The following is an 11,859-nucleotide window of genomic DNA, read 5'->3' as shown; positions in this document are numbered from 1 at the left end:
GAGACTTGACACTAGGAGCTACGTGCGAATTTTAGTTTTATTAAGACCCAGGGAAGCACATCCATTTACAATTTTTGGTTTGTTGTGGGTTTTGGTTTTTCAAGACAGGGTCTCTCTGTGTAGCCCAGGCTGTCCTGGAACTAATTCTGTAGACCAGGCTGGCCTTGAACTCGGAGATCAGCCTGCTTCTGCCTCCCAAGTGCTGGAATTAAAGATGCTATTTACTTGTTTGTTTTATCATCAGGGCGCATATTATTGATATCTGAACAACTTGGTAGGAAAAGGTTTTTAACCTATCAATTTCTCCTTTTCAGTGTCATATATATATATATATATATATATATATATATATATCCTTTTGTAATAGTCTGGTTATGATTTTTGAGCAAAAGTCTCACTGGGTAGCCCAGGCTACCTCTGCCTCTTGACTGCCAGGATTACAGGTGTACACTGCCATGCTTGGCATACACTTAAATGTTTTATTTTGTTTTTGGCTTTTCGAGACAGGGTTTCTTCATACAGCCCTGGCTGTCCTGGAACTAGCTCTTTAGACCAGGCTGGCCTTGAACTCACAGAGATCTGCCTGCCTCTGCCTCCAGAGTGCTGGGATTAAAGGTGTGGCTCACTGTAGTGTTTCTTAATGACCAGTTACTATATAAATGTGAATGGGCCTGGATACAGAAGGCCGTGAGACTACTGAGAGCATTGACCTGGAGGAGCCAGCAATCGGAACGACAGAACAATGCAATCCATGGTTGGGAAATCTTGTTTCCTTCCAAGCAAAATTTCCACAGCACAAGGCCATGATGGGTTTTCTGGCTGGGAAAGAGCATGAAAGTCACAGTATCCAAAGATGGGACTCGGTGAGCAAATGAAGCATCTTTGACCTCTTCTCTTCTGTTCCTTCCCCAGGACACTGGGCAGCTGAGTGGCCTGCTATCCCAGCTTGCCTTGCTTTTCTGATCCTTCCCTGGTGCCTCTGGTCAAGCCTATCCTGGTCATACTGGCTTGTTGAGATACAGGCAGTCAGTGATGTCCGATCTCTTGCCTACGTCACTGAGAACTCTTTCTCTCCTGAATCCCAGACTTCCACATCACACTGATGACTTTGTTTCTCCACTGCAATGTCAAAGAACTCCTAAAGTCAGTGCGTTCAAACATTGCTCCTCCTATGCCCCTTGGACATACCCCATTGCTGTGCTGTGAGCCCCGCCCCTATTCTTCTTCACTGACGGCCACCCTGTCTAGCCACAGACTGTGGGAGTTCTGCTTACCTCCTCTCTCACACAAGCAATGAACTCATCAAGAAATCAAGCTAAGTTGAGGAAGGATAAAAATTCTTACCCAGCATGTGTGACCCTGAGTTTGAAAAACAAGTAAATAAATACAGTGGGCCATATCAGGAAATCTCACACACACACACACACACACACACACACACACACACACACACACACACAAATAAAGTCCTTTTTGAGACAGAGTCTCATCAAGTAGCCCTAATTGACTTACTAAGTAGACCAGGCTGTCCTCCAATTCACAGAGATCCGCCTGCCTCTGCCTCTCTCCTGAGTGCTAGAATTAAAGGTGTATGCCACCACACTCAAGCATAAATAAATCTTTAAAATGTATTTTAAATGAAATAACTAAAGCTTCAGAAGGAGAAAAACATTAAACAACATTCAGAAAGTTAAACAATAGAGTTTCTTTTAAAGACTTTATGCTGTGGTGATGGTTCTCTCTGCCCATCTCCTGTATCCTTTGCCTCTGCTCCTGCTTATTGGCAGGCCATGTAAACTAGGATTTCACTTCCCCAAGGTGGATCACAGAAACTAGAACCTCTTCTCCCGAAAGGAAGCAACAAGGCCTTGAAACATTAATGTTATGCTCCTTCTCTATCTTGGAGGAGATCATAAAAAAATAAAATAAAATAAAAATTCTCTGGTCTGTCTTGCTGCCACACACGTGGAAAGAAGGAAAGCCACACAAAGAGCAGACAGACTTGCCCCATTTCCTCCCTGGTCTGTCACAACCCAATCACGCCGTTTTTGTCCACTCACGTTCCTAAACAGTTGCCCTTGCTTTATCAGGCCTATCACTAAAAAATGGACAGTTTGTACCACATGATCTAATTATACCATTCCCGGAATTATACCCAAGGGAAATCAAAGTCAACACACAATCGAGAGCCCTGAATACCTGTGTTTACTATTCACAACAGCCAAGTGATGGAATCAGCTTAGGTACTCAGCAACAGATGTGTAGATAGAGTCCCTGGCCTGTGTACACAGTGGAGGATTGTTCAGCCACTAAACAAAATCTGGCCATTTACAGGAAAACAGTTTGAGCCAGAGATTATGCATGGAGCTAGAAATCACCATATTAAGCAAAACAAGCCAAGCTCAGAAGGACAAGTAATACATATTTCCTCCCATATGTGGGTCCATATTTCTTCTTAAGACATGAATGTAAAACAATGAATATTTGAGAAGAGCAAGAGACCCAGTGAGAGAGAGACTGAGAAAAACAAGCGGGTGGGGATGGGTACAAGCAAAGCATTCTAGATACATGTGCAAAAATGTCAGAAACCCATTATTTTGTACAGTTAACATTCAGTACTCTTAAGCACATAGCTCACTTTGGTCCCTGTGTTTCTTATGTCTTTCTCTTGTTAATGTATCTTGGTACAAGATGTCCACTGTGACCCTTTGTGATGGGCAGGAACGGGTTCACGGACGCTACAACATCAAAAAAGAAATTTATTCAAAATGAGTAAGGGAAAAATTAGACAAGTGAATATAAAAAAAACTCATACAATAATAAAAAAAAAATCAGAAAACCCCAGAGAGGTCTCTAGTCTCCTTCTTACTAACAACATCCCCAAGGATAGGCAGGGTCATTGGCAGCCCACAGTCCGTAATGCTGCAGAATCCTGGCTTTTCCTGTTCACAGTTGGGAAGAACTGTACGTTAATTTTAAATATCCAGGGGTCATTGTCAGGCTTCTGGGCAGACAGTCCTTGTGAATTGTGAAGTGCTTTATAAATCTGATTGATTTCGATGTGGTAATGTTAAAATACTGGTTTACACTGGCCATTAACATGTAAAAGGCCTTGGGGAGGTCAAGGAGAAGTGATTCTTCCTTCCTTAGCTGGCTGCCTGGAGACATGGGCAGGCAGGACAATGATGGAAAAGGTCCCGTGGAGTACCTGCTTCCTGCTGGATGCTCAATAGCTCAGCTTTCCGGACACGAAATGCCCACAGGGATCTTCACTGGCATGGAATGCAGACCACAGCTACTTAGATAATGACAGAGTGATTTCAGACTTAAATGAAACGTTGTCTATGTAAACTCCGAAGTAAAATTTTTTTTTTTTTTTAATAAAGATACCAACTAACTGATATCTTAAAACGTCCGTGACTAGAAAAGTAACCAGAATCCAGCTGCACTGTGCCTCCTTAAGTCCCTCTTTCTGGCTTGCTTTTGCACGTGCTTTGAGAGACTGGTAGCATTAAAGCTCGAACATGAAAGTTTTGAAACATTAGAAGCTCGACGCAAGAATCCATAAACAGAAATAAACAAATATGTGAAGATCACGCAAGCGGCTCCTCCAGCGTGTGTAATATAGACGCCTCCAAAAAAAGGCTGCCTTCTTGTGTTTTTAGTTGTGGTAGTGCCCTCTAGCGTTCAAAATGGTACCTGCCGTTCTACTAAATCTCTTTGCAGAGCCCAAACCATGCATGGGTCATTAACCAAGCTCACCCCATAAGAGAACTCAAACTAGCAAAAGTGTGACAATGCTCCGTCCACCGAAAAGACCGTACAGAACAAACTAAAGAGAATAAATCATGGATTGTGGCTAGAAAAGACGGTTTAATGGCATCTCAATGTGTTTAAAAAAAAGACAACCACGTTGATTGCAGAATAGATTTCTGACACTTTTCTCTTATTAACCTGTCTTGGTGTGGGATTATCAGCTGTGACCTTTTACATGGACAAGAGGGGTATAACCCTTTTTTGTACCCCCTACAACATTAAAAGGAAATTCATTCAAAGCAAAATTAAAAAAGCAACAGACAAGTCCGATCAAAAATGGAACTGGAGATCTAATAAAAAGCTATGGGCCTTTTTCTCTGAATAAAAACGTACACGCATCTGTAACCTCACGTCGTACCGGAAGGGTGTGCAGCCCAAGCTAAACATTCGTCTAGCAGCACCCCAGGTTGTACCTGCCTGAAATTCTGAATTTAAAGATGAAGCTGGAGAATAATATGGCAGTGTACCGAATAAGATGGGAGTTTCCACATATGCATAGTAAAATATGCAAATCGCAGAATAAAGATCACTAAATTCACGGTAGTCATTCCCTCTGAGGGAAGGGGAAGCTAACGGGATGGGGTAAAACCAGAGGCAGATTCTCTGGCACATCTATGCGGTCCTCTCTTCAGTAACTGTTCAAGTGTAAACGGCGTAACAGCATTTTAATTCAGCTTGACAGTATATGGAAAAAGATCATTGATTTTCATTTCTTATTTTCCAATCGTGTTTATATATTTGACGTACTTACCTCCTTTTAAAAAAAATCAATAAAACAGCTGGGTGTGGTGGCACATGCCTTTATTTCCAGCGCTCGGGAGGCAGAGGAAAGCAGATCTCTGTGAGTTCAAGGCCAGCCTGGTTTACAAAACAAGTTCCAGGACAGCTGGGGATGCACAGAAAAACTCTGTCGAAAAAAAAAAAACCCACTAAATTATTATATTTAAATAATATATGATATGCTTTCTTTAGCATCATAAAAGGTGTTACTTTTCCAAAACATACAGGGATAGTTTTTGAATAGAATGTTTAATTCTATATTGTATAAACTCATCCAAGCAATAATAAGTTAAAATATTCCTCTGGAACATACCATTATTCTCTTCACAGAGTCCATAAGAAGAAAACTCTTTTTTTATGGTTATAATTTGATTTCACGATAGAGAAACAAGAAAAAGGGGAAATTCTTCTGAAACTAATGTTACATCAGAACAAAATTTACTATCGATCCATAGCCATTGTACTATAAAATATAATGAAAGTTTAGATAAGGTATTATTCTCTTTGGGGATCTCGTATATAACAAAGTCAGCGTGAACCCGGCTAAGTCGTTGACTGAGAGCATGAACCGAAGAGCTGCTTAATTGATTCCCGCTTGTGGCTGCAGCTGCTGTGGAGCCTTCCAGAGCATTCTGGGCTGCCTCTCAGCCCAGCCCACTGCAATGCAAAGGAGCAGGGATGAGACGGATCCCTAAAGAAATGATGCTGCGCAGGCGCAGTGGAAGGAAGACTGAGAAAGAAAAGCTTCCAGTTCATCTGGGGGAAGTGGGGGGCGGGCAGGGAGCGGGGGGAGGGGGGAGGGAGCGAGGGGGGGGCGCAGAACCAGGAAGTCTATGATGACCTCAGCATTACCCCACCGTGGAACCATCTGCTGCATTATTGGCTCCTGGGGTCAGAGCAAAGGTCCAGGCCTGCCTGGTTCCTGCTCTCCAGGAGAGATGTTAGCTTGTGAGGACCCTGTAGCTCATCGTTGGACCTGCGAAGGACAGAACTCTCGGTGATAATAGTGAAGGGAAGGGCTAGATCCTGTCATTCTCAGCCTGCAGTCTCCAGCGGAACTGGGTCTCTCAGGGGTCCTTTTCAACTTGTTTCATTAAAATGACTTCCCACCACCAAGGGACTTTTCATCTCTCTTTCACCTTATTCTCCATCCTCACCCCACCCTGACCTACAAAGGAAAGCTTAGCCTGGCTCCTCACTTTCGGTCTCAGTCACCTACCCCTCTCTCTCTCTCTCTCTCTCTCTCTCTCTCTCTCTCTCTCATTTATTTATGGGGTGGGGGTGGGGCATAGGGAATTAAAATAGAGGTTCTATCTATGGGTTGATAGCTGCCTTTTTGCCACCAGAGTAAGACAATCTGGGGGCAATTTTCTTTGTTAGAAGGGTTGACCAAAAAAACAAACAAACAAACACCTAAGAGGTTTTTGAACCCTGTATATTCCAGTACAAAGTGTCCAGGTCTAGAAAGCCCAACTCAAATCACAATAAGCAGGAACCAGGGGGCTGACCTCATCACTACTGTGTGTGGACTGTGGACAAGTTTACAGGTAAGGTTTTGCCCACACCAGCGACTGATTAAGAATTGGGTGATACGAGTCCTGACCCAACATCGACTCAGTAATGACCGACATACACTGTAGTTCCCAAATAACCACAGAGAGACGTATTATTAATTATAAAGGCTCGGCTGAAAGCTCAGGCTTGTTACTAGCTAATTCTTACATTTTAAATTAACCCATATTTCTTATCTATGCTCTGCCACGTGGCTTGGTACCTTTTCTCAGTATGGCAAGTTCATCTCCTTCTCTCCACATTGTCTCGTGATTCTGAGACTCTTCTTCCTCTTTGTGCTCTCTTTTTTTGTCTGCAAGTCCCGCCTAACCTCTACCTGTCCAGCTATTGGCCAGTCACCTTCTTTATTGACCCAATCACAGTGACATATATTCCCACAGTTTAAAGGAGTATCCCACAGTACACTCTTAGAGCAGTGTAATAAAATGAATATGGGAACATTCTGCATGTCATTCTCATACTACATATACATAACAGTTAGGACATGCCTGTTATATCTGAATATTTCAATATTTTATGCCTTCTTTGCTTCTAAGCTACCTTCTTTTTTTCCCTCTTCCTCCTCCTCTTCCTTCCTCTTCTTCTTCTTAGTCTTATTCTTCTTATTCTTCTTTTTTGGACAATGCCTCATGTATCCCACACTGGCCTTGGACTCTGAACATAGTCAATGATGACCTTGAACTCCTGATCCTCCTCCATCCAGTCCACACCTGAAGTGGTAATATTACAGGAGTGTGTTGACATTCCTGGTTTATTCCCAGGGCTTTGTGAATGCTAAGATACAAACCGAGCTATACCTCTAGCCCTGCAAAGCAAGTTCTACTCACACTGAATGATTTATTCTCAAACTAACCCTGATTTAAAACTGTCACAGTCTACCATGGGAGATGCAGGAAGTCAAAGCTGGAACTTAGATGCAGTAATTGATAGGGAAACAGTGTTTGTTGGCTTGCTCTCTCAATTGCTCACTTTGTTTTCTTATATAACCTAGGCCCACTTGCCCTGGGGTAGTACCACCCACAGTGGGCTGGACTCTCCTATATCAATCATTAATCAGGAAAAATGCCCCCACAGATATGCCCACCAATCTGACATAGGTAATTGGTCAAGTTAATAAAAACTACCAACACAAAGAGCAAATGACTTTGTATTAATTCATCTATTTATTTTTGTAGTGGTGGGGATTAAACTCAGGGCCTAGTACATAGCCAGGCAAACACTCTCCCCCTAAGTGGCTTCCCAAGCCCTATCTTATTTAGCCCAAGAATTCACCTTAGAATTTCTTCTCATGGCGCAGAGCTTGACATTTTAGCAGTTCACATGCTTTGTCTTCAAAAGTAAAGGGATACACTGTCATTTGAGAGGCGATTTCTTGTTAGAAATGAATGTAGCAACACTGAAGACAATAATTCCCTTCTTCCTCTCACTGGAACAGAGCAGGGGACTGTCAAGTTACTGGGGCTATGACCAGGAACTAGCAGATCATTAGAAGCCAAATAAGGGTTCAGGGACAGTGTGGCATTGGCCCTAGCTTAGTTACTTTTCTATTGTTTGAGGAGACACCATGACCAAGGCAACTTACAGAAAAATGAGTTTGTTTGGTGCTTACAGTTTCAGAGGGTCAGAATCCGAGCCCATCCTAGCAGGCAGCAGGCAGGCACTGGAGCAGCAGCTGAGAGCTCACATCTTGAGACACAACCACAAGGCAGAGGGAGCTAACTGGTTGGCTCTTCTAGAGGCTTTGGTTTCTGATGGGGGTTAGGGGTTTGCTCCTGCCGGGAGACACAACAGACACTCCATTGAACCAGAAACTCAGGCTTCCACCTGGCCAAATGGGCTTCTGGTTTGCTTAAACCAACAGACTAAGAAAGGAAAAAAACGATGTTAGGAGGGGTGACTGATCAGATTACCAAGGGGAAATTGGATTGCTTCCCTACGATAGACACAAGGAAAATTCTGTCTGGAGTACAGGAGAGCGATCCTTTAGAACATCTCTCGCTACCATGTCCTGTGATTAAAGTCAATGGGAAACTACTGTTATGCCCAGATCACGGAGAACCCTAAAAGACCACCACGGAGACCGAATCCCGGATGTAAAAGCACAGAGCCTTTATTCAAGCTCCGGGGCTCAGTCCCTCTGTCTGTCCAATGAAGCAGTGAGAGCAGAGAGCCCTGAATTCAGGTGGGGCAGAGTTTTTATCATAGCAGAGGTTAGGACGAGGGGATTTCCAGGGTCCAGGACCCTGATTGGCTGACAATTGTCTAGGGGTATCTGTAAAAGAAAAAAAATAGGTGTGTGCTAGACTCAAGGACATCTGGCCACCTTATCTAATGGTTGGAATGTTTGGGATATCAGGTACTTCCTCACCCCTGGGTAGATCCCTGGGTGGTATCAGCTTAAGGCTTTTCCTGGATCTGGGTGTTGCCTGCCAGTAAGCCTGTCATGGCCGCTGTGTGGTCAAGTTATTTGGGGGCCCCTTCACACTACAACAACCAACACAAGGCCCTAACCCGAATTAATGACTTCCAGAATTCTCCTTACAGAAATTCAATGTAGCACCGAGCTTAGCAGAGAGGAACATTTTGGATGGGAAAAAAAAAAATAGGTCTTAATGGGCTCCTGTTTTCTAAATGCAGGCAAATCTGCATTGGAATCCCAGCTTAGTTAGAGCCTGCCCGGCACCTATCAGTCACGCAACGAGAATTCGTTTCCTTTGAAACAACTTTGGATGAGTTTCCTCTTGTGGCTCTAAGAAATTACCTTAAGCTTTGTGGCTTAAAACAAAGCAAACTTGTTATCTTGCAATTCTAGTACTCAGGTGTCCGAAAATAAGGATGCCACAAGATTGTGTGTCTCCTGGAGGCTCTGAGGGAGAAGCAGCTTTTCTCATCAGGCCCTTGATCAACTATTATGGCTTACTGGATACCAGGTAATACCAAGAAAATTCCATTAAGGTTGTTGTGGTCAAATCGTCAGCTCTGTGGACTTTCACAAAGTGAACATGATGATATTAATAGAACCGCTCCTGCACCTCAGGCCCCACCCCCAGAATGGCTCCTGACCTCATGCCCCGCCCCCAGAATGGCACCTGACCTCATGCCCCGCCCCCAGAATGGCACCTGACCTCATGCTCCTCCAGGGGTAACCACTATCCTTACTTCCAGACATTGCACATTAGTTTCATCAGATACAGATTTCATGGATGCTTCCAAGTTTCCCGGCAGGAGTAGACACAGCCAGGATATTTAGGGAATGTAAAAGATGCTGAGGAGTGACTTGGAATTGAAATTATGGCCACACTGTCCCCTCCCTTCCCAGTGAAGAGGAGATGGAGCAGACTGGGGTGGTGCTCCAGGGTTCCCAGGGGTGGTCACCATGTTCTAAAGCGTCAGGGCCTGTAACTACAGTGTCTGGTGTGTTTGTGATGTATCTGAGCTCCCTGTGCCTGGAGGTGTCAATACATCCTGACCAGCTGAGACCGGAAGCAGACTTCAGTGGTTTGTCAAACTCTGGGAGTGTCTGAATGAAATCTTTCACCACAAATAGTGGGGAGGGCTATGTATGAAGCAGGTAACTGTGGGGTCTTTGAAGGTCACCTAGTAACCAGGTTCTTTTCAGCTCAACTGTACCATGGAAGGAGCCAGCCCCAGGTCAAGCCATCACTGTCCCCTTGGCCCATGCCTGTTCTCTGGTTCACAAAGGATAACCCATAAACAACACACAGAAGTAAATCCGTTTCATCTCAGCCCTGTTCTTCTCCCACTCCATGGACACAATCCCATGTCCAGGGCCAGGTGATCTAGGTAGAGAAGCTCCCCTCACCCTCTCTCATCCTCCCCCAACATCTCATTCAGCGTCCACTACCCCTTCCTTAGGTTTCCTGTAAGCTGCAGCCTTGCTAGAGGGGCTCATCTACTTCCCAGCCTTGATAAAGGGAGTATTAATAGACAGGAAATGAGGCAAGGGACAAGACCCAACCTGTAAAGTCAGACGACCTGGTGTTAAAGTCTCCAGTGGCTGGAGAGATGGCTCAGCGGTTAAGGGCACTGACTGCTCTTCTAGAGGACCCGGGTTCAATTCCCAGCACCCATATGGCAGCTCACAAATGTCTGTAACTCCAAGATCTGAGAGCCTTACACAGACACATGTGCAGACACCACCAATGTACATAAAATAAAAATAAATAAATTGTTTAAAAAAAATTTAAAAAAAGTCTCCAGTGGCCTCTGGGATGAAGAGCAATAAACACCGAGGCCCAATAAACACCGAGGCCCTCAACTGGTCAGTCAATATGCAGAAGATATGAGACTGTAAAATGTACATATTACACACATTCCCTCCAAGGCCCTGAGAACTTTGCTGAAGAGGGAATAGAAAGATTGCAAAAGCCAGAGGTGGCAGATGACTTCAGGGAAACAGTGTTTTCCAAACACAACAGAGCAGCTGCGCAAGTATGATCTCACAGTAATTGTGACAGCATGCATAAGACCTGCTCAAGCTCTAGCCAGACAAAGTCCAAGCATGGAGATGGAGAGATGGGAATGAACTTCCACCAGCAGCGGAAGAGCTTGGTGTCTGATAGCTTACAGAAAAGGGAGGATGTGCTTTCTTTAAGAATGTGACCCCTGGGAATATGGCCACACTCCAGGGCAGGTCCCACTCCCAAGAGCAGTTGGGCAGCACAAACAGAACTTGGTGAGAGGGAGAAGAAAATTGAGAGCTGGGTGAGTAAGGGAATGGAAGTGATGAGGGAGAATATGGAGGGGTTGGGAGGAAAATACGATCAAAATACTTTATATGAAATTCCCAAATAATTAATAAAAATATTACTCTTTTTCAGAGGAGTGGGATTTAGCCAAAGACAGGAGAGCATTAATCCCAGCAGCCCCCATGCTCAAAGGACAAACTGGAAACCCCAGCATATGTGACAGACTAAGGCCTTCTCGGGGTACCTGTCAGCCGGAAGATGAAGCAGGAGAAGCAGCAGCTGGAGAGATGCCAGCTGTCCATCACTTGAAGCACCTGCCATCCTGACTATGTCAAGTGCAGCCTGGCAGCCAGCATTGCCCACCACTGCTAGAAAAGACCCAGAAGTGGAACCTTATCCCCATCCCGAATCCGGGCTGCAGACCGCATCCATTCACTGGGGTGTTGGAACGAACCAGTGAGAAATAGCTTCAAAATGGAGTCTGAATAAATGTTGAATGGATTCCAAATCCGAACTAACCTGAAAGATTGCTGTTTGAGGCTGTGAGAAAATAAAATGAATGAGATTAAGTTGTCTGCACCAGCCATGACAGTTACCCACTGTTAACAGGGGTAGCTAAATCCTGAAAATTGTGTGAGTCATGAGCACCTCACATGGTGACACACTGTCTCATCCACAGCCTTGTAAAATACTGGGAGATTTTCCCCCACCTGGGGGGACTCTTTACATGGGATTTCCTTGCCATTCATCCACGAGAGTAATCATGTAAAACCAAGGCCAGCTGAACTCTAGGGACACAAGCCTCTGTGTTTTTAAACAGAGTGATTGCATCAGGAAACCACAGGCAGATCCTTCCCACAGAGGTGTAATTACACAGACCTCTCCAAGGTGTGGATGAGGTCAGTGAACTCAGTCTCATTCCACTCCATAATCAGATTGGATAATCAGGCCAAACAGCAGTAGAACTCAAAGAAAAAGAGAT

At 44.3% G+C, this 11,859-nt stretch overlaps 1 long non-coding RNA gene across 1 annotated transcript; it reads left to right on the top strand.

The window, feature by feature from the left end:
• The first annotated feature begins 10,661 nt into the window (after window positions 1-10,661).
• Window positions 10,662-11,391, top strand: LOC131923439 (uncharacterized). The gene is made up of 2 exons (XR_009382618.1): window positions 10,662-10,893; window positions 11,010-11,391. It is a non-coding gene; the product is annotated as an uncharacterized LOC131923439 (long non-coding RNA).
• Window positions 11,392-11,859: the final 468 nt, after the last annotated feature.

Source organism: Peromyscus eremicus, chromosome 13 (assembly GCF_949786415.1).
Source record: "Peromyscus eremicus chromosome 13, PerEre_H2_v1, whole genome shotgun sequence".
Lineage (NCBI taxonomy): Eukaryota > Metazoa > Chordata > Mammalia > Rodentia > Cricetidae > Peromyscus > Peromyscus eremicus.
The sequence above is the reverse complement of the archived record's forward strand: the minus strand, read 5'-3'. Positions and strand labels throughout refer to the sequence as shown.